Below are 23,198 nucleotides of genomic sequence, written 5' to 3' on the forward strand. Positions count from 1 at the left end.
TGCCTCACAAGCCCAAGGTCCTGAGTTCAATACCCGGTACCAAAAAAAAAAAAATGTGTTTTCTTCTTTAATGGCAATAAATGTGAGATTCCTAGAGCATTGCAAAGCTTCCAGATTAGAAATAGGGGAAATCCCCCACAATCAAAAACAAATAAGGATTCATTTTATACAGATGTGTTTAAAGAGCAAAGGCATGTATATACACAATATAAATATGTATACATCTATACATGTATGTGTGTATATATATGTATATATTCTATAAATGCTCAATAGCAAGGCCATGGGACAAGTTACTAACTGAAGCCATAAGAATCTAGAGGTAAAGTAGAATCATTGGCAGTCATCTTGGGCACCAGAACTCCAGTAATGCCAAACTAACCCCATAGCATTTCTGATGGGTTTACTATACTGATACATCAATGGAACAGCACAGAAATTATGCTTTTATTTCAGCAAAGTTTTGGATACAATACAGACACTTGGCTGGAAGGGGTCATAATGATGTGTCAGAGAATTATCAGCAGGAGAGTATGATAGGGAAGCCTGCGGTCCTGCAAAGTACCCATCATTGAATGTCACTAAATAGAGATGCTGAACAAGAGGGAAAGTCTTTTTCCTCCTATTTAATGTGCTTATGGTCTGGAAGTTCCATAAGGCAAGGTACTTAATTCAGTTACTGGATATGCACTCAACAAACAAGCATTTGCCAAATAAATAAATATCAAATTTAAAACATGAAAGAAGTGATTATGTTTCTGCCATTTCCTAATGTTCAGATCTCCATTCTTAAACAGCGTGTGTTTCTACTGCACTAGAAAGTGTTTTCTTAATATACAAAATGTTCAGTACTTTATATAAAAATAAAAATTGATTGTTTCCAAATATCTACCTTATGTATTTTATGTATCTAATAATTCATGTAATGAAAAGAACCACTTTTACCTGATACTGTGAAGTTACTCCTGTTAATTTCTCACATTTAAAATCTGAAATGTTGGAAGGAAACTGAGGAATGTGTTAGTCATTGAGCAATCAAGGCTCAAGATTTCTGCTGTTTGAATTTTGGGTTTTACTCCTAATGTTATCCAATAGAAAAAATTGTTTCCCTTAAATGAAAAATAAGTAGAAGCACTGTAGGGAAAGTCCTTGGATGTCTGAAAAGATTTTTACAATACAGGTTTGAACCAAAGTCAAAATACTTACAAATTAAGTCACCAGAATAATTTAGCTTTAGGTTAATGCAATGGTCACTATTCTGCACTATACCAAAATTGAAGTGCTAGAGTTTTCTTGGTGGGCTACACAAGATAAGTGTTCAGTAGCATGAATAATGCATTTACAAAACTAACCCATTCTTTCAGCCTTCTGGAGAAAGTACAGCATTTACTACATTAAATTATACACTTAATTTTCCTAACTGTCCTTCAGGTATTTCATTTAACAAGTGCAGTTTTGACAGGATAAAGTGCTAATGTGGATTAAATGATGCTATGCAAAGTCAAAGTCTATGAAGACAGGGACAACGTGCACTTTGCTTTCTACTACACACTCATCTGCTATGGATTATGAAGGCATTAAGTGCATAATGACTACCTATTGTATAGAAAGGTATTGCTTTATCATATATTATCTGACCTAATTCTTATTATAATATACTACAACAGTATATTATGCTGCACATCAGAATCATCTTGGTATCCTCTGTAAAATAAAAATGCATGGTGTCACATTGCAAAATTCTTACTGAATTAGTCTAGCATAAGGCTTTCGGAAATCAGATATTTTTTAAAATCTCCCCAAGTGATTTAAATGTGCAGCCAAGTTTTGAGAAACGTGCAGAGACAAATAACAGACATTTTTAAAGTGTGGGACCTTTTCTGTTCTTTGCTAAAGTAATATCATAGTAATAACTCACAGTTACTGAATACTTATTATGTGCTCAGGACTGTACTGAGTACTTGTATGAGAATTTTTACACTTTAAATTCATCAGCACCTCTATCTAGAAGGCAGGCATTCTTACACCTGTGTTAGTGCCCTTTGGCTATTATGATGCAGGATCACAGACTGATGTCTTTTAAAGAACAGAAGTCTATCTCTGACTTCTAGAGGCTGGTTAGTCTAGCATACCAAAAAATTTGCTATCTGGGGCTTGCTCCCCAGTGCACAGATGGCAGCTTCTCACTGTGTCTCCACCCACCACAAGGGCCGAGGTGACTCCCAGGAACCTCTTCTTAAGGGCACTAATTCCAGTCATGAGGGCTCTGGCTTCATCTTCTATTCACCCTCCACCCCCCCCCCAAAAAAAAAACTTTCCCTCTTATTACCATCACATCAGGGAATTAGGATTTCAATGTATAAATTTTGGGGAGACACAAATATTCTGACCATAACACCACCATTTAACAGATGATGAAACTGAAACATCTGAAGATTAAATAATTTGTCCAAGCCAGACAGCTAGTGTGTGACAGAGCTGTGAATTAAATGTAGCTCCTTCTGACTGGAAAACTCATGCTGTAAACCAGTAGCTCTGAAACATAAGCCTGCCTCGGGACCATCTGGAGGCTGGGGAAAACACAGATGGCTGGGCCCCACCCCCAGAGCGTCTGGATTCAGTAGGTCTGGAGCAGGGCCTGGGAATCTGCATTTCTAACAAGGTCTTAGTGCTGCTGCTGACTTGTTGGTCCAGGGGCCATACTTTGCAAACCAGGGGCTAAAATAGAACCATTTCTTATAAAATCAAGCTACTTCTTGTTATGATTTTTTTGTTGTTTAAGGAAGGCATTCATCATGTCCCCCTGATCCTTGGGAGATATTTTGTACATTTTTTTTTCTGTCTCACTAGCTTGATGTCTTATGATAGCAGACACATTCCTAAGCATCATGTTAGTGTGAAAAGTGTGTTATAGCTTCTGCTTCAAATGGGATGGGTCCAAGGGAAAGCCATCCAGGAGAGAGTCCAAGTTCCTCTCTGGTCCAATGGTTATACCGCTAACTGGAGAAAAAGAAATCTACCAACAGGAGAAAGACCTAAACTAATGGGACAAAAATCCAAAGTGGCCATTAAATGCCAGGTGAAGGGGATGAAAAGAAAACTATTAAGGAAAAATGGGAAATCAAGAGAGGTTTTTTTATCCAATATCCTTTTTCCTATGCTAGAACAAACTATGATTAAATAAGGAGAAAAGGAAGGCAAGAGCTTTTCTTCTTAACCTACCCTTCATCTGCACTAAACAGCAGCAAGCAAGTCTACAGAGGGGTCAGAGGAGATCACATAGAAGTAGGCAGTGAGACTGGAGTATAGTTCCCCAGTGTTGTAGGGAATCAGCAAGTATATGCTCAGCCACTGATAAACTGGGCATTTTATTGACACAAGTCCCACAAAGAGAACGTTTCTATCCCTGAGGAGCTTCCGTGCAGGTGGAAGGTAGGCATGTGAACAGGCTTAATGGAGAACACCAGGACTAAATGAATGGTAGAGACACAGGGTAAGTGGAAGTCCCTGCAGGTAGATGGTGGTCAGGGGATACTTTGGGAGGCAGTGTGATTGAGCTGGGTCTTCGTGAACTGATTTAATGTGAGTAACCATAGCACAAGTGAGAGAGGTCTTTTGGAGAACAGGGAGGAGAGTGGCACAAAAGAGGCAGAGAAGTGAGAGGAAAGGATTGCTTTTGCCTGAGTACCTGAAGATGGCTGCTCCTGGCATGGGGCAGCCAGGCCAACCAGGACCTTGAGTCTACTTTGGGGACCCGATAGGGCCAAAAAGATTTGAGGAGGAAAGTGATGTAATAACATTAAAAATTTTAAAGAAATACCAACCACCTCTCCCCTTCTTTCCTGAACATAGGCTGGGTTTTCTCTCACATGGGAGCTTTCTTGTCCACCCTGCCCTGTGTTTCTAGGCAACAATGTTCTGTGGATTTCGTTGTCACGGATTCTGTTTTGATAATTTTTCTTATTCATTGCCTGCACTACCAGTGTAAGAGCTGAGTATTTTTCAGTGCTCAGAGGCATTGACAAGGTATTGAAAAGAAGGCCTGAGAAGGTATAAATTTCTACTCCTGATATTTGACTTTCAGCCCCTATAAACAGTGCCAGTAAATTTTATTCCAAGCAAATTAGGATTAATCACCTTTAATGGCTCATAGGGGACAATTATGTCTTCATATTTAAACAACACCTAAAACATTTGGTATCCCCAAACCTGTTTTCTTTCTACCAAAACTTTTTTTAAAGGAAGTCCTTAAATGGTTCTATTTACATTAACTATAAACCTCCTGCAAATGTTGTTTTTAGTGTTACTCAGAAAACTAACAATGACAATGAAAGGTAATAAATAGGATTAACTGAACAGATTTTAAATATATACTGGATTATAAACTTCATCATTACAAATAGCACTAATACTAGTATAAAGAGCATTAATGCTTATTAATGCAAATAATAAAGACAACATTAATATTTATTCATTAATATTGAATAAATGCATGAATGATAACCAAACAGCCAAAATGCATATCCCTGAGATAAACAAATGCAGGCAGATTTTAAATTCCACTGGGTTTACTGACTTCCCAATATATTCCAGACTGTGTTAAGCAATTTCATATTTACTCCTTGATGAGTTGATGAGCAGGTGTTATGATCTTATATCAGAGTTATGCAGCCTTAAGCTCAGAAATAGTTAAGTAACTTACCCAAGAATTCACAACTAGATGTACTAACTCAAAGTCCAAAGTATTTTCCTCCACTTTCCCCAAATTTATCTAATCATAATGAAGATCTAAGTACTAATTACTATAGCTTTCCAGACCTCTCCTCAGAGTTCTGAGTCCGTAATTGTATTACAAAACCAGACCCATTTGCCTCTAGAACAACACTGAAACAATGAGCTTTCAAAAGAAAACATTTTTTTTTCATAAGGTGGTCAAGAAAGAAGACTAAGCCTTAAATTTACCTCCTGATCATAGGGTTTGGGGATATTTACGGCGCAAAGAAGCAGGGTGAGTTCAGGTACAAAAAAAGGTAGCTGGAGGTGAAGTAATCAGTGGTTGGTGCATACAGAATCAATCTTCATGGCTTTCACCTTATGCACATGCAGGAAATGGCAGCTTTAGCATGAACTGAGGGTAGAGTTTTCAGGGTTTGGCTCTCTGATGTCAAAAGGTCACTGATCAAACACTTGAACAGATCCAGGTAAAGAGTCAGTGGTTCCAACAAAAGTGCTTTCAATCCCTGAAAGGTAACATAGGCAACCATTATCATCATAACCTACGTGTCAAAGGTGTTATCCATAGCAAAGCTAATGGGAAACTATATTGTTTAGCTGTGTGACTTCCAAAATTAGTGATTTTTTTAAACTCAACTAAAAGCAGTAACTAAAAGCAAGTGAAGCTAGAGAGTATATTCCTCTTTCCCCTCAGTTTTGGTTGGTGATTCTGAGGGATGTTTCAGGAGCTTCCCCATTAGAAATGCTTTAGAATTGATGAAAATCCAGATGCCTCGGCCTCACTCTCAACAAATCAGTGGGGCTCCACAGGAATCCTGGCACATCCACACTTTAAGCTCTCTTGGTTACTCCAGTGAGCATCCAGAGCTAGGAACCACTGAGCTCAGCTATACTATGCTGATGCCTGTATTGACATCCGACCTCCACTACCTGCCTCACCACCCCCTGTCTTTCTTTGGATCAAAAATAATTTCTGTCTGGGAGACTGAAGTAGGAGAATCACAAGTTCAAGCCCAGCCTAGGAAACAGCAACAGTGAGACCTTGTATCAAAGTTCAAAAAAGATGGTGGGGGGAGGGAGAACTTGGGATGTAGTGAAAGAGAATGAGTTCTACTGTAATGTAAGCCAGGAAAAAGAGAAGAAAGGAGAAGAATGGATGGGCAGGAGATCAAGAAACTGTTTCCAAGTGATTAGTGCAAGAAAATGAGAGCTGCTGAAGGCGGTGGCAGGAGGTAAGAGGTGAGGAGAAAGGTCAAGATTCATCATGGAACCAATGTAGCAGCCACTCTAAGCAAAAGCTAAAGTTTTGATACTTACAAAAGCATTATGCTGTCACATAAAAAGTGTGACTTTTGCAGTGGAAGTCAGAGCAGTTTTCACATAGCTACATATTTATCCTTCTTAGTGACAAGGGCTGAAGTTCAGAAGCGTCTGTACGTGTGCCTTTGTCCTTCTTCTTCACAACCAGAGACCACTGAGGCGAGCTGCAAGGAGAAAGGCACCTTAGACCTCAGGGTCGGGGCTCGATGACCTGCCTGGTGCTGGGTCCCCTATGGGGTCCCAGTCTGTGACACCCCAGCAGCAGTAAGGCAGATATTTTTTTCTTCAACTGTAAAATGTTTATGTGGTCTATGAAATAGTTCATGGCCCATTGTGATCCAATATCTGAGGGAATAAGAAAATGATAGTACCTTTATGCAATCCTTCAACACCTAGACCCCAGTAAAAGTCCAAAATAATTCAGGACAAATTAATTCTGAAGGAAACTCATGCTTATAGTCAGTGTTGACTCTTGTTACCTTCTTGGCATATACATATTGGACCTGTTTCCAACAGGATGAAAACAAAAGGAGATTTAAGTGCAGAAATAATGTGTGTACATTCAGTTTGGGCAGGGATGATATTTTCAAACTGCTGATTGCAATTTAGCAAATGCTGCATTCTTTAATAAATACATAGTATCAAAAAGAAAAAACAATATTGTCCCTCCCACCTTCCCCAGCTGAGTACCTTTCAGTCTTACTTAATGAAATGGAACAGTTGATGCCTTTAACTCCTCTTTCATTTAATCTCATTAATGCAGTCTGTTAGGATTCTGGTCGTGGTATAACAGGGCTGTCGTCAGATCGAGAGAAAAGTGTGATAGTTTTCAGTTAGACTTTTAATTGCTACGTCAAAATGTGTGAGAACCAGCTCAAAACTAAGCCTGACGCCACTGGTGAGTTTTACATTTTTTTCTCTCTTCTGATGTTTAACTGAATGAACCATCCTTGTGTAAGAAATTGAGCATTTCTAAGCTCTCAGAAAAATAAATTGATAGCTAGGCGAGGGGACAATAAAATAGTTTCTGACTTGGGAATGCATGTAATAAACCAACAACAGGCTTAATTTTACACTGGAGAAGGTATTTAGGTATAAATATTGTCATAGCCAGAGGTGAATTACCACGTATATACATTTTGAGATTAAAGTCAAGTAGTCATTGATCATATTATCCTAACTTTAGGAATAACGATGTGAATGTACTTACCACAATTTTGTAGTTTTGATTGTAATCAGTAACATTGTTATAGTTGTAATCATTTGATTTTTCTAATTTTTAAAAAATTAATTTAGTTTATATATTATACTAGACATTTTTCACATATAATACATCCATTTTCAAAAATTCTATTTGATTGAAAGATGATTAACGGTAAATTATAGCTCTTTTCTCCTAAATTTTTTATAAGTTAGTACATAGTCCACTCAACGCATGTTGTCTCATAATATGGGTAGGATTGAGCGTGTATTTTTAATATATTTCAGGGCAAAATGACTTATTGTCATTTCTCTAGTGGTACTGGCTAGCAAAGAGTAGCTGTTGAAAATATTAAAATTGTAAAATGGTTGCTTATAATATGAGCCTTGCAATTAGCCCAAACTAAATTTTAAATCTAAATTTAAAACTTTCAATTTGTAAATGCAGAATTACATCTTTCCACAATGATTAGAGCCTCCTGGTGCTTCTATTTTTAGAAAAATAGATATTGTTTCTGTGCAATGACTCACTGATTTCCAAATGTATGTATTTAGACATTTCTTTGGTCAAATAAGCAGTTACCAGCTAGATTGCAGTCTGACATCAGTGGAGTCTTTAAACAACTATTCATCCTTACTACTGACAGATTTACTCAAGATACTGTTACTATTGTTGTTTAGAAATTTATAAGACCAGGCGTATTAACATCTATGTGCCTAATCTTCTTTAGGTTTGAATAGCAATTAACAGAGGCCCAGAAGTAAACAAAAATGTCTTTCTCTCTGACTTGGTATTTAAAAAATCAAGCATGTAGTTGCCTTCTGCTGTAAAATACATGAAACAGTGTTTGATGTGGGGGGTTTATATGCACATTCATATGAACACTACTCATTTTTAAAACTGAGATATACAGCAAATGTGTTCTTAGGTTTTGCAAAGAGCACTTTTTTCCTTAAATTTCAATGTGATTCAAAGGGATATCCTAAATTGAAGGTACAAGTTTTTTATTGTTATTACTACAGAATACTTGGTGCTATGCCAAGCGATTTCTGGTTTGTACTTGTCTTTTCTCTAATATTTTCACCAAAATTAATATTTCTGTTGCTTTACAGTGATTCAAAACTGTAAACAAAGTAGAAAATAAAGAACAAAACTTTATCCCACCAGTTCAGTGCAACTGGTAGCATCAAAATTCCCTGGGTACCAATTACTGCACAAGAAACACAGCTAACAAATAGACCATAAGCATCTCATTCAAATGTTGTTATTGACTGTCAAACAGTGGTTATGAATCTTTTTCTTGTAGGAGAAATACAGTTCAAAGGGAGGAAATTTGTCAAGTGGAATTTGGAAATCATTTATTCTCAATACTCTTTGAGACTGTTAACACTAAGTGATGCTGTCTCTAGGAATGAGAAGGTTTGGTCATCATGTTCCTACAATAACTTTGCCAGCTTACATGAACACTGAATAAAGCTGTTAGGGATTATGTGCAGCATGCTGGATCTGATGAGCTCAAAAATAAGATAGCTCGGGTCCTATACTATTTAGGATTATGCCAATAATCTCTTTAGAGAAAGTGTGCAGTATCAGCAGAACAGACACTTCAGTCTTTGAGGAGCTATAACTAATTCTACATGTGTTGGGTGACTAAGCCCGGCCTCAGTCCCACACTGACAATGGGCCTTTGTGGTGCTTAGCAAGGGGTAAAATTATAAGGCAGAGCTTCTGCAGTGAATCCCAGATGATTATTTACCCATGAAATAATTTCTGGCGCTGAAAATGGGTGAGAAAACTTTCCTTAGTATTTTATATGTCTCCTTCTCTAAAAAGGCCATATATGTAATGATGGACTAAGCCCAAACATGCCTTTCTCTAACTTTAGAACTCTTTTTGTCTCTAGAGGTAAAATAAAAATTAAAATTGGCTCTCCAACTCTATAATTTCTTTATATTTCAACAGAGGCCAAATTCTAAGGTTAATTGAGCATATATAATATAATAATGTAATTTTCAGCACAAGAGTTTGCAATAGATTTACCCATTGTAGCATTATGTGGGTTAAAAACAATCAAAACTCTTGTAGATAATCCAAATAATCAGTTTCTAAAAATCTGAACTTGTTTAAAAATCACTGGTGTCAAAAAAAAAATCACTGGTGTCATATTTTCTTTCTCTTTTTCAGATACAGACACACTCTTTCACATACACACACATCTTACCTATGTTCTGTAGTTTATTTAATTATTTGTTGCTATGGTTACATAAAAAAACAAAAGTGTAAATGTGAAAAAGTGACAAATAATACTACTCTTTATTTTTTTAACCCAAGACAATTATAAGAGGCTATGAGCCAGTTTTTAAAAATTACCATGAGATTAGGAATAGAAATGTTAATATGTTACAAACATTCTGATCTTGTGTGGACATCATCCTAATGGAGGAGCAATAATTTGACCAAATATGATAAGATAGGGTGTCACCTGTATGTTACAGGATCTCTTTGTTCAAGATCGAAGGCACTGAAATTGGATCCAGATCACTATTTTAGAATGCATCCTTTTCCTTTTTCTCTAGAGTCCTAACTTGTCTTTCGTAAATTCACTTCAAGAGACTTAGTCTTTCTTTGCCACCATCCAGACAAACATATTTGCTTATTTTCAAACTCCCTGATCAGTGCTAAGAATTTCAGAAATGGTCTAGTTTCTATTAATGAGAAATAAGTGCTTTCCACCCCAACTTCTTTCATTACTTAGTCTCTCTCTCTCTCTGTAGTTATACAGTTAATGTTCCAACCTTTGAATTGTGTGACTCTAAATACATAATTTAATGACTTTCTTTTTGCTTATCAAACATATTCCTATATCATTGGTCTTTTTAAATATTCTTGAAAAACATGCACTATTGGAAAAATATCTTAGAACACAATGAATAATAATACTAGACTGACTAATGTGAAATTGCATATGGCATCATTTTTTTGCAGAAAAACATGCTAATTTCATATCAGTCAACTGGACATATGAGTGATTACAAATAAAAGTGTGGTTAGTTGATCATTCTGGAAGCATCTTCTACTATTTATTTTGCATTTAACCCCATTAATATGCACCCTAAATTAAGTTTAAATACTTTACTAGTCTGGAAATTTACTGTTGTAATTGGATTTTCCTCTTTCAATCTTTAGTCACCAATTTTGTGTTTACCCTTTCCCTACATATTTACTACTTGAAGCCTGCTTGCTTTCCAAAACCTGGATCAAAAGCCATCTCAACACTGAACCTTCCCAGCTTCCCTCAGCTGAAATTATCATTTCCGTCCTTCAGGTTCATTCAACAGTCATCTATCTGCTCTGTATCCTGGTTATTTAGATGTGTGTGGCTGTATAGCAATAGTATTCATTTTGCAGACAGAAATTTGGTTTTGGATATCTCTATGATTTAAAATAAAAAGACGTTTGCTGAATTTTTTTAAAAGTATTGCTTGTCTTTGCTAGGTTGTCTCATATGATCCTCAAAACCTCCAGGGAAAGAAGTCATACAACTAATTTTTTAATAAATAATAGCCATTTTAGTACTATCTTATATTACATAGATTTTCTTTACACCTAATAGCACCAAATACACAATTTCTTCTATTATTAATATTTTACCAGCATGTTACAACTGTTACAACTAATGAACCAATACTGATACATTATTATTAATAATAATCCATTGTTTGGACTTATGTTCACTCTTCTTATAACCTTCTATATTTGTGGTGATATCAATGACGTATCCCCATCATTACAGTATCACATATGATAAGTTCATAAGTCTAAAAATTTCTTGTGCTTTTTATACTCATTCTCCAATCCCTCCTCAAACCTGTGCAACCACTGACTTTTTTTTACTGTCTCTATAATTTTCCTTTTCCCGAATGTTGTGTAGTTGAAATTATACTGTCTTCCCTCACTTAGAAATATGCATTAAGTTTCCTCCATGTCTCTTTATAGCCCGGTAGCTCTTTTTGGTATTGCCAAATGATACTCCACTATTGGAATATTCCATTGTTGGTTAGTCTGTTCACCTATTGAAAGACATCCTGGTTGTTTTCAGTTTGGGGCAATTATAAATAATGTTATATATGCATGTGCAAGGTTTTTAGGGAGCACAAGTTTTCAACTCAGTTGATAAATACCTAGGAGCATAATTAAGACTAATAATTAAGACTTTTTAGCTTTGTAAGAACTGCCAAATTGCCTTCCAAAGTGGGTATACCATTTTGCATTCCTGCTAACAACAAATGACCATTTCTTTTGTTCTGCATCTTCTCCAGAATTTGCCATGGCCAGGATTTTAGATTATAGTCATTCTAAAAGGTGTACAGTGGTACCTCATTGTGTAAGTTAACAATTCCTTAATGACACATGATATTTGGTATCCTTTAATATGCTTGTTTACCATTCATACATCATTTTCATGAAATCTCTTCAGGTTTTCTGCCCATTTTTTTCTTCAATTTCAATCATTATTTGCATGGTTTTAATGCATACCTTGTTATCAGATATGTGTTTTACAATTTTTCAGCAATTCTGTGACTTGTCTCTTTACTCTCTTAATGCCCTGTGATTTTAACATAGGAAAACCATGTACATTTTCCATTTTTCCAAAAGGCAATTTTTTTTAATAAGAATTCTGTTAATTTATTGGTTTGGGAAGAACTGATATTTATACAGTAAGAGAAGAATAACTCTTTTATTTAGATTGCCCTTTATCTCTTTGTTTCATAGTTTGTTGTGGGGGCAGGTATTCATTTTTTTTTAATTTTTAAATTTTATTTGTACATTTGCAGTTCATAGTTTATAGTCGTCTCGGGAAATGGTTACATGTGCATATTACAGCATCCTTCTTTCTTTTTATTTTTAATCCCCTTCCTGTTCCCTCCCCCACATTCTCTTTCCCCCTTTTTTCATTCCTGTTGATATCCCTTGTTTTAGCTCATGTTCTGACCTACAATGTTTACATTCGTTGGGGTTATTAGATTCCTGTACATGGTGAAGAGAGGTGTTTTGCTCTTTTTGAATTAGTCTCCAAGGAATAAACTCTGCCTTGTCATTCAGAGTCCTCTGTGGGATGTAATTTGTAAGTTCCTCCATCCCTCCTCTCCTTCACTGAGTTCGTGCTGCACAATCATGAGCTTCCTGTTGAAGGTTTCAACTAGATGGAGAGTAGAAAGGGGGAAAAAAGAAGCTAAAAAAAAGAAAGCTAAGAAAAAAAGGAGCTAAAAAGGGACAAGTTTTACCCACTGAAGCAAAATAATTACTGTATTTTTCTTTTTGTAACTGGATAAATTAGCTATCAAGTAGAGTACACATGGGTATTTTGTTTTTGTTTTTTTAATAAAATTTTCTTCACAGAGAGTTGAGGCTTAGAGGAGACATCCTCAGAGTAAACTGTAGGATGCCTTGCCTTCCTGTCTTAGGGAGCTTCTAAAGCTTTTCTAACTGGTTGAATCGTAGACACATCATTACATTGCAGATTCTGGTTTTGTAGGAACAGGGCATGACCTGAGTATCTACACTCTTACCAAGCAGCCAGGCAATGCTGGTGCTCTTGCCAGGGACCACACTTTGGATCAGCATGTCTCAGGACAGCCTTAGGAGAGATGAAAGAAATGCCACGAATATCCTTTACGGGTACTGAACTCTGTGCTAACTAATCTGCTTCAATGAGATGGGGCAGCTTTTCCAATGTTGCATTTCCAGAATTACCAGGAGTAGCTGGGGAAAAAAATTGATGTTCCTTACCTCTATCAAAAAAAAAAAGAGGAAACTTTATAGGATTTAATTTTTAAAATGAAAAGCTGTATTTTTTAAATCTTCTCAAGAGTAGTTTTTTTTTAATGCAGTAGATTTATGCTTAGTATCCAGAAAGTAAACTTGTAGCCACAACACCAAGACAGTCTGCAGCACAGGAAGAGCCATTACCAAGCTGTGTTAGGATTGTGAAGGAGATGCTAGTGCAATCTGCAAAGGAACCTGGTGTACTAGGTGTTAATTATAATAATGCAAGATGTTCCCACAATATGCCAGCTCCTCTTTCCTCTGTCTTATCACTTAGTGATGAGATTTGGGGGATTTTTTTTCTAACTCTCCAATTGTCCTTTATGCTGCCTTTATGAACAAAAGGAAATGTCTAAAAGGCAATAGAAACTGCTTTTCCAGGTCCCATAAAGTTTTTTTTTGTATTTATTGGTACATTTTAGGTATATAATACCTTTACATTTATCATTGGGTGTTTGTACCTGAACATAATGTATCTTAGTTTTTATTTTTTCCCTATTCCTAGCCTTCCCTTCCCTATTTACATAGACTTTGTTTCCATTTTTTATCTCTTTCTCATAATTTTTCCTTTCCCTTCTTCCCTTTCCCATTCCCCTCCCACCACCCCTACACCTTCGGACCTTTTCCTATTTCAAATTATCAATTATTCATTTGAATCATTTTCATCCTTATTTACACTTTCAGTTTCTCACCCTAGAGAAACTATTCAGTATTTACACATGCTTGTCCTATTTATTTCACTTAAGAGTATGGCCTCAATATCCATCCATTTAGCTATAAATGTCTCTAGTTTCTCATTCTTTATGGCTGAGTAGTACTCCATTTTATAAAAAAAAAACACATCTTCTTTATCCAGTTTCCAGTTGATGGGAACTTGGGCTGTTGCCAAGATTTAGCTATTACAAACTGTGCCACTATAAACATAGGTGCACATATATCGCTGTGGTATGATTCTTTTAATTCTTTGGCGAAGATACCCAGTAGGGGAATAGCTGGGTCAAATGGGACCTGTAGTCCTAGTTCTTTGAGGTATCTCCGTACTGATTTCCACAGTGGTTGCACCAGTCTGCACTCCCACCAACAATGGAGAAGGGTTCCTTTCTCTCCACAGCCCCACCAGCATTTGTTACTGGTTGATTTCTTGATACCAGCCATTCTTTGCAGGGTGAGGTGGAATATCAGTGTTGTTTTCATCTACATCTCTCAAATGACCAGTGATGTTGAACATTTTTTCATATATTTATTTGCTGTTTTTACTTCTTTGTCTGAGAAATGTCTGTTCATTTCAGATCCATAAATTTTTAATTTTATTTATTTATTTAATTTTTTTTTGGTACTGGGGATCAAACTTAGGACCTTGTGCTTGCAAGGCAGGAGACGGAACCACTAAGATAAATCCCCAGTCCAAGTTTTTAATCTTAAAGCCAGGAAAATTAAAGATCCCATCAGTTCTCAGAATAGCTATAACTACGATTACCTGAATGTCATAAAACGGTGCTTCCTTGGGGAGCTTGTTAAAAGCAAATTCTGCTTCAATCGGTCTTAGGTCTTAGGTGCAAGTTAATAGTCTGCATTTTTCCACATTTCATTAGTGCATATTGGTCATACAGATTAATAGGTTTCATTTTGGCAGATTTGTACATGTACATGACTTTAATCATGTAATCATTCTCCCTTCACTTCCCCTTACTCACCGTCCTCCCAGTGAGGAAGTTTCAGTGTGAGTAATGTATTTTGATCAGATTCATCCCCACTATTACCTGCCCCCTACAACCCTCCCCCAGTCTTTTCTCCTTGTCTAATAATGTCATCTTTTCATATGCCACATATTAGAGAGAATGTGGTATTTATCTTTATTTCACTCAACAGGTTAATTTCACTCAATATAATGATCTCCAGATCTACCCTTTTTTGCCGCAAATGACAAAATTTTATTCTTTTTATGGATGTAAAATACTGCATTATGTACACATAGCACACTAGCACACTTTATCCACTCATCTGTTCCAGACACCTAGGCTGTGGCTATTGTATATTATGCCACAATGAATATGGGTATGCAAGTATCTCTGTGGTACACTGACTTTAATTCCTTTGGTTATATGTCAAGCAGTAGTAGAGTTGGATCAGTTTGTATCTCTGTTTTTTGTTTTGTGAGGAACCTGTATACTGATGTCCATAGTGCCTACACTAATTGATGTTCCCACTAGCAGTGTAGATTTCCTTTTTCCCTGGAGCTTCACCAACATTTACTGTTTTTTTTCATTCAGATGATAGCCATTCAGACTGGGGTGATGTGAAATCTCAGTGTAGTTTTGATTTGCATTTCTTGAATGGCTAAAGATTTTGAACATTTTTTTCACATACTTATTAATTATTTGTACTTCTTTTGAGATGAATCTGTTCAATTCTTGTTCCCATCAGTTGATGGGATATTTGATTTTTTGGTAGTAAGGTTTTTTTAGTTCTTTATATATTCTAGATATTAATCCTCAGTTAGAAGCATAGTTGACAGATTTTCTCCTATCCCATAGGCAGCTATAGCTTCACTCTGTTTTTTGTTTCCTTTGCTGTGATGAAACTTTTTAATTTGACAGTATTTCATTAGTTGATTCTTGTTATTTCCTGTGCTATTAGAGTCCTGTTCAGGAAGTCTTTGTCTGTGCCTATGCCTTCAAGTATTTCTCCTATATTTTATTTTAACAGTTTCAGGGTTTCAGTTCTTATACCTAGATCCTTCTACAAGTGGATATTCAGTTTTCTCAGCAACATCTGTTAAAGAGGCTATCTTTTCTTCAACATAAACTTTTTGTAACTTATCCAGAATCAGATGACTGTAGGCATGTGGGTTTGTTTCTGTGTCCTCTATTCTGCTCCTTTGGTCTGTATGTCTATTTTTGTGCCAGTACCATGCTGTTTTCTTTACTGTGCCTCTGTAGTATGATTTGAAATCAGGCATTGTGATGTCTCCAGTCATGCTGTTGTTACTTAGGATTGCTTTGGCCATTCTGGGTCTTTTGTGTTCTCATATGATTTTAGAATCATCTTTTTTCACAGATGATATGGTCCTATAAGTACAAGACCATGAAGAGTCCACTAAAAGACTTTTAGAGCTGACAGATAAAGTCAACAAAGTAACAGAATAGAAAATCAACATTAAAAATCAATAGCTTCTGTGTACTAATAACAGGCTAGCTGAGAAAGAAATCAGGAAAATAGTTTTATTCACAATAGCTTCAGAAAAAAAATTAAAACTAAGCATCAGTCTAATCAAGGAAGTAAAAAACCTAATCAAGGAAGTGAAAAATCGATACCACGAAAATTTTGGAACACTGAAGAAAGAAATGAAGAAGACACTAGAAGATGGAAAGACCTCCAAGTTCATGGATTAGCAGAATTAATATTTTAAAAATGGCCGTCCTACAACAAATAACCTACACATCAAAATACTATAACATTCTTCACAAAACTAGAAAAAAGCAATCCTAAAATTCATTTGGATAGTCTGCATTTTTAACATGTAACAAGGTTATACCACAGCCCCTGGTCTGTGGACCACATGGAGTGGTCATAGAAGTCATGAGCTATTCTCAACCTGAATAACATTGAGTCCTACACATATATTATCTCATTATGATTAGAACATTGACAAGACAAGAGGTGTTTAATGGGCATCAATTCATAAGTTATGCATTTAAAATCACTACAACTTATAGTGATTTAATTTGCTGATAAGAGAATCATTTAACTTACTATCAGGATAGTCATCCCTCCCTTATCCATGGGGGATACATTCCAAAACCCCCACTCAGTGGATACCTGAAACTGTATCGTACCAAACCCTACATCTACTGCTTTTTCCTACAAGTAGATATCTATGATAAAGTTTAATTTAATCATTAGGCACAATAAAATATTTACTACAATCAGTAGTAATATAGAACAATTATGACAATATACTGACAGCATCACAGTCAATCTAATAACTGCCAGCTCTTAGAGACAGCTTCTAAGTGACTGGTAGGCAGGTACCATATACAGTGTGGATACTGTGGGCCAAGGGCTCTGGGTAGGATGGAGCATGGAAAGCAATTTGAAAGTGATGAATTACTTATTGCTGGAATTTTCCATTTAACATTTCCAGATTATAGTTGACCTTGAGTAACTGAAACCATGAAAAGCAAAACTGAATAAGGGAAGAGTTTTGTAAATGCTTTCAATGACTATTTGTTGGTCTCATGTTTCAGACCTTGCTCATGTCAGCATGAGCAAGGGACTCTGTGGCAGTAAATGCTTCTGAGAGATAAATCTGTAATCCTACAGATTATGGCTTGAAAAAACACTTTTTGTCATTATCAAATGCTAGTAATTAATTGTTTAATCTAACTTCATTAACATGCAGTAGAAGGAATCATAGCAATATAAAACTAAATGCATCTGTAAGTCATTCAAGAGCTCTCTATCAATCAATCAAATGGAACAGAAGGCTCAAAGAGCCCACCACCTAGAGTATTACAGAGAAGATTCTGTAAAGAGGAGAGTTCAAATGTTGATAGATGTGAGAGTGTTAGGTTAGAATGTATTTAACTTCATGCGTCATATTGGGCATTTGGGGAGGGCACTTGCATTAAGATGCTCTCTGTGCTGATGAGATATGTACATGGACACATCCTGGCCCAATGTCAGTAATCTTTTAGAATCGCCATCTAAACTGGGCACACCGGCACATGCCTATAATGTCAGCTACTTAGAAGGCTAAGGAAGGAGGATCTCAAGTTCAAATGCAGCCTGGGAAACAGCAAGATTTCTCATTTCAAAGAGAAAAGAATCACTATCAAGCATGATATGAGGGCTAGCAAAGGTCAAGTTTTCTTTCTTTATGGGTCTGTTTTCCACACTTGCATCCCACAATTGTCTGATGAATCACAGTTGCAGCTGTAGCAGATCTCAGGAATACCTGCTTCATCGTTGTCCTTTGGTTTTGTTGTTATATGAGATTAAATGATTTTGGACCTGATAGAGGTAGATACTATCAGTCTGCCAGTGAGAGAAGGAAAGAATACAAACAAAGATTTTAACTTGGATTTGTCACAGATGGTAGATGAGATACAATTTGGGTAGATGAGATACAACTTGGTCTACTGAGACCATCTGCAAAGGATTTTTAACCAAAATAGTCATCTTTATTGGAAACTTTTACATGTGTAAATTGTGCTTCACTCAGACATTAAGAGATTTAATTGCTCTGTCCACTTTTAGCATAACTGCAAAATTATGGGAAACAGAAACAGGCAAACCAAGTGTCCAGGAATTTAGCCTGTGCTGTGTCCAGGAACAATGTGCAAAGCCTAGGACTCAACCTGGTAAATGCTTCTTCTTCCTCTTAAGGGGAATAAACAACCAGAAAACAAAAGATGCTGCAATATAACCCCAAATCAAATGCAAGAAACAGAGGTCATTCCTTAGAATTTTCACTTCTGACCTGTCTCCTGTATGGAGGTTTTATTCTTTGTTTTATTGAGACAGGATCTCGCTAAGTGGCTAGCTATCCCAGATTGGACTCTACCTGCAATCCTCCTGCCTCAGCCTCCCAGGGCACTGGGATTACAGACATGTGCCATCATGTCTGGCTTTGGGCGAGGGTGTTGTGTTGTTTTGCCTTTTGCTGTTGTTGTGTTTATTTTGTTTTGTTTTGTTGGCCTTTTCATGAAGTTCACCAGGTAAAGAGAATTCCTAGCAAATAATTTGATTCATTTAATTCCTTTGGGGAGCTTGTATAATACCAGAATCACCTGGGAGCCTTTCCCAAAGTGCATACCCTTTACCAATCATGATTCTGATTTCTTCTCACTCCAAATATGAAAAATCAGTATTGCTTAAAATCTCTTCTGTAGAAGGAAGTATGTCAAATTTCATGTTTTTACTGAAAGAAAATTATATCCCACTGAAAAACAAAAAAAGAAGCAGGACTCTATCCCTGTCCCAACTTAGAAGCCCAAACATAAACACGAACAGGTAGTGAAAGAGTTGGAATGATGGCAAAAAAGAGCACAAGACCATGAGCCAGAAAAGTAGTTCTTCCAACCAGAAAGCACCTGCAAGGTTCAATGTCACAAGAGTTAAGGTATTTGGGGCACCAGAGTGATGCATGTTCTAGTTAACTCATTAGCCTGGCTTAGTTTATCTAACCTCAATGCCTGTTGTCACCACTAGAGGTCAGAGCGGGGAGAATGAAAAATGTGTAAATGTTGATAAATAGGAAGACTTGAAACTTGGTGACTCTGTGCAAGACTGTGGCGCAAGATATTAAGCAAGGAAAGGACCTTCAGGGAGTAGAGGGAAAGAGAATTTGTATCTTCAAAGAGGTAGATAAATTTTGACTGCTCCGTAATTGTTGAGTAGGATCTGCCGGCCAACTCTTGGGACATTTTGTCAATTGTACTTCATAAATCATTTTAGTATAGGGACAGCATCACATTTTTTTAAATCTTTCATGACCCAGAAATGGTGAGAATATTGTTTCAAAAAGAGGAAAACCTATGTATCGTTGCTTTTATAAGCAAAACTAAATTGGTAAGTAAAATCTTAACAATAGTCTCTACAAAAGCTTACCAATAGGAAGATATGATTGGAATATGTAAGATATGGACAAAATGAAAAATGAGCAAATCTCAAGCCATCTCTAGGGCATTTCAACTCCTCTAAGTGTGTCTCTCAAGGAATACTATGTATGAATAAATCCAGGAGTCAAGAAAAGTACAAAAGTCAAACTCCCTTCCTAGTTTCCATCTCTCTTTGTTGTCAATGCTGGTGAGGTCCAAGATACCAAACCTTTCCAATATACTTATCCTGAAATGATGACATATAGTATGTTTCCAGGGCTGTATTCACTGTGTGACAGTTTCACAGGAGGCTCTCCTGGTGTAATAGCAAGACATTTAGAAATGGCAAACACTGGAGCATTAGTGTGATCTGTTGTCCTAATTAGTGTCTGAAATACTCTGTCTTAAAGATGTACTGTATGAAACACAGAATATGAACTATAAAGCTGTAGCTCAGAGAAGTTTACTTTTTAAGAGAAAAAGAAAACGACTATTACTTTAAATAGTCTAAATTTATCTTCACCTCTAATAAACTTCAGATGATTTATTCTGCTAAAGTGAGTAAAAAGTAGTCATAAGATTTCCAAACCTATATCCCCTTGCTATACACTCAACACACATTTTAAGTGGCTTCTTTATCTTTAAAAAATGCTGTTAAAATGTTTATAGCTCTTCAGGATTACATGTTGAGCCAGGATTATAAATATGTATAAATATGCAGGTGCTCTACCGAATCTTCCTTATCTCATCTGTATTTCCAAAGTTGTATAAAATAACCTTTGTGTCTTTCAAAAACATCTTCTCCCACCCCAGGGGGTAAATTACCTCTATTTTCATTTTCTTTAAAGTTAGATCAATTTATAATTAAGAACTTATTGAAGCAGATTCACCCTACGTGTAAGCTACTCCCTGGGGAGTAATTTATTCAAAGAGAACCTCTGTGTTAATATCATATAAGATAAAAAATGTACAATGGATACCTGGGATTTTGTTAAGTCAGTTTTGTAATCATGATAAATAATCTGTTTGAAAGGTTATAGCTAAAAAAGTTCATAGTGAAAATAACTCATAGTGTCATTCATTAGGTTATTAGAAAACTACAAGATCTTTAATAAAGGACTAATGATGTGGTTTGTCATATTTTTTTGTCCAAGAGCATTAGAAAAACTAGTCAACAGTAATGCTGATGGTGAAGACATTTTATAGCTCTTTATTATTTACAAATATTCACTTGAATCTCACAAGTCTATGAAGTTTGTCAGCTAAGCTTTATATTTATAAAGCAGAAAACATAACAGAAACATAAGATCAGAGATTCTATCTTCATAATGGCCCCTGATCACTAATAGATTTAAGATTTTAATCCAAGAGGACAGAAGAGTATGACATTAAATCTAGTATCTTTCCCTAACACAAAATCTTTTTTGTAGTTGTTTTGTTTTGTTTTGTTTTTGGTACCAGGGATCAAACTTGGGACTTCCGCTAGCAAGGCAGGTGGCAAAACCACCGAGCTGAATTCCCAGCCCTAACACAAAACCTTGAAAACAAACACTAGTTCAAGTAATCCAAAAGCTAAAGAAGCAGAAGCAGACTGAAATACTTAATCTAATCAGTATTTTTAAGTGACTACCTCTTTTGATGTTTTTCATCATTAGCTTTTTTTGCCAGTGTTCTAGGCATTCAAAATTGTGTTCTTACTTTGTTTTTCCTCAAGCATAATTATTTTTTCTTAAATTCTTTTATTGATACATTTTAGGTATACAACACAATTACATTTCTCATTGGGAACTTGTACCTTTACATGGTGCATCTTGGTTCTTATTTTTTTCCCATTCCTAGCCCTCCCTTCACCCCCTCCACCCTTCCCTATTTACAAAGTCTTTATTTCCTTTTTTTCCATTTCTCAGCATTTTTCCTTTCCCTTCTTTCCTTTCCCCTGCCCCTCCCACTACCCCTACCCCTTTGGACCTTTTCTTCTTATTTTGCATTATCGACTATTCATTCTAATCATTGGTACATTTTAGGTATACAATATAATGACATTCATAAATGCAAATTTGCACCTTTACATAATCTCTCTTGGTTCTTATTTTTCACCCTTGCCCAGCCCTCCCTTCAAACCCTCCATTCCTCCCTATTGACAAAGATTTTATTCCTATTTTTCCATTTTCTCATATTAATTCCATTCCCTTCTTTCCTTTCCCCTAGCCCTCCCACTTCCTTCCCCTTTGCCCCTTTTCTTCCTATTTCACATTATCTATTATACATTTTAGTCCTTATTTACACTTTCAGTTTCTCACACTAGAGAAGCTATTCAGTATTTATACATGTGTGTCCTATTTATTTCACTTAAGAGTATTGCCTCAATGTGCATCCATTTAGCTATAAATGTCTCTAATTTCTCATTTTTTATGGCTGAGTAGTACTCCATTTTATAAAAAAAAAAACCCACATTTTCTTGATCCAGTCTCCAGTTGATGGGCATTTGGGCTGTTTCCAACTTTTAGCTATCACAAACTGTGCTGCTATGAACATGGATGCACATATATCACTGTGGTGTGATTCTTTTAATTCTTTGGGGAAGATGCCCAGCAGTGGAATAGCAAGGTCAAATGGGACTTCCAGTCCTAGTTCTTTGAGGTATCTCCATACTGATTTCCACAATGCTTGCACCAGTCTACACTCCCACCAGCAGTGGAGCAGGGTTCCTCTTTCCCCACAGCACTGCCAGCATTTGTTATTGGCTGATTTCATGATAGCAGCCATTCTTTCTGGAGTGAGGTGGAATCTCAGCATTGTTTTCATTTGCATCTCTCAAATGACCAGTGATGTTGAACATTTTTTCATGTATTTATTTGCTATTTCTACTTCTTTGTCTGAGAAATGTCTCTTCATTTCAGATGCCCATTTTTGGATTGGGTCTTTAAATTCCTCAAGCATAATTTTAACAACTCTTAAAATACAATTAAAGACTTAGGAATTACTACATTCTACATAACCTCTAAAATGATGACTTGAAATCATCTTTCCAATGGGTTTTATGTGCAGATGCTTACAAGACATCACACCAAATGGCACACATGAAAAATGGAAATCCTATACCCTGTCATATTCTGCAAATCCCCATTTTTTTTTTAATTTACTACTTTATCTTGCTTTCAAAACTGGGGAGCTAGAAGTCACCTTCGATTCTTTATCTGTGTTAGTTTTTCTTTCATCGTATAATCTCACTTCCACCTTTCCACTACCTTTATACTTACTTTTTCCTCTCCATGGTTCCTAACACTAATGTAATCCATGATTTCATCTCCAAACACTCACAGTTAGCAATAGCTTTTAGTTGGTTTCTGCTTGTTTCTGATTAGCCTGCCAAACTTGTCTTTCTAACTTAACAAAACCACATCTTTCATCACTCAGCCTGTTTACTTTGATCATCTTTTATGGCAGGTGGGATGAAGAGAAAACTATTCTGCCAGACCCCAAGAGATCCAAAATCTGGCACCACCCCTGTATGT

General features: G+C 36.3%; 1 protein-coding gene across 1 annotated transcript in view; it reads left to right on the forward strand.

The window, feature by feature from the left end:
• Rorb (RAR related orphan receptor B) overlaps positions 1-23,198 on the forward strand; it is a 203,814-nt gene that overhangs the window by 120,590 nt on the left and 60,026 nt on the right. The gene's annotated exons all lie outside the window — the stretch shown is intronic.

Source organism: Heterocephalus glaber, unplaced genomic scaffold (genome assembly GCF_053883595.1).
Source record: "Heterocephalus glaber isolate CG9 unplaced genomic scaffold, H.glaber_assembly_v1.0 deba00001481, whole genome shotgun sequence".
In the NCBI taxonomy this organism is placed as follows: domain Eukaryota; kingdom Metazoa; phylum Chordata; class Mammalia; order Rodentia; family Bathyergidae; genus Heterocephalus; species Heterocephalus glaber.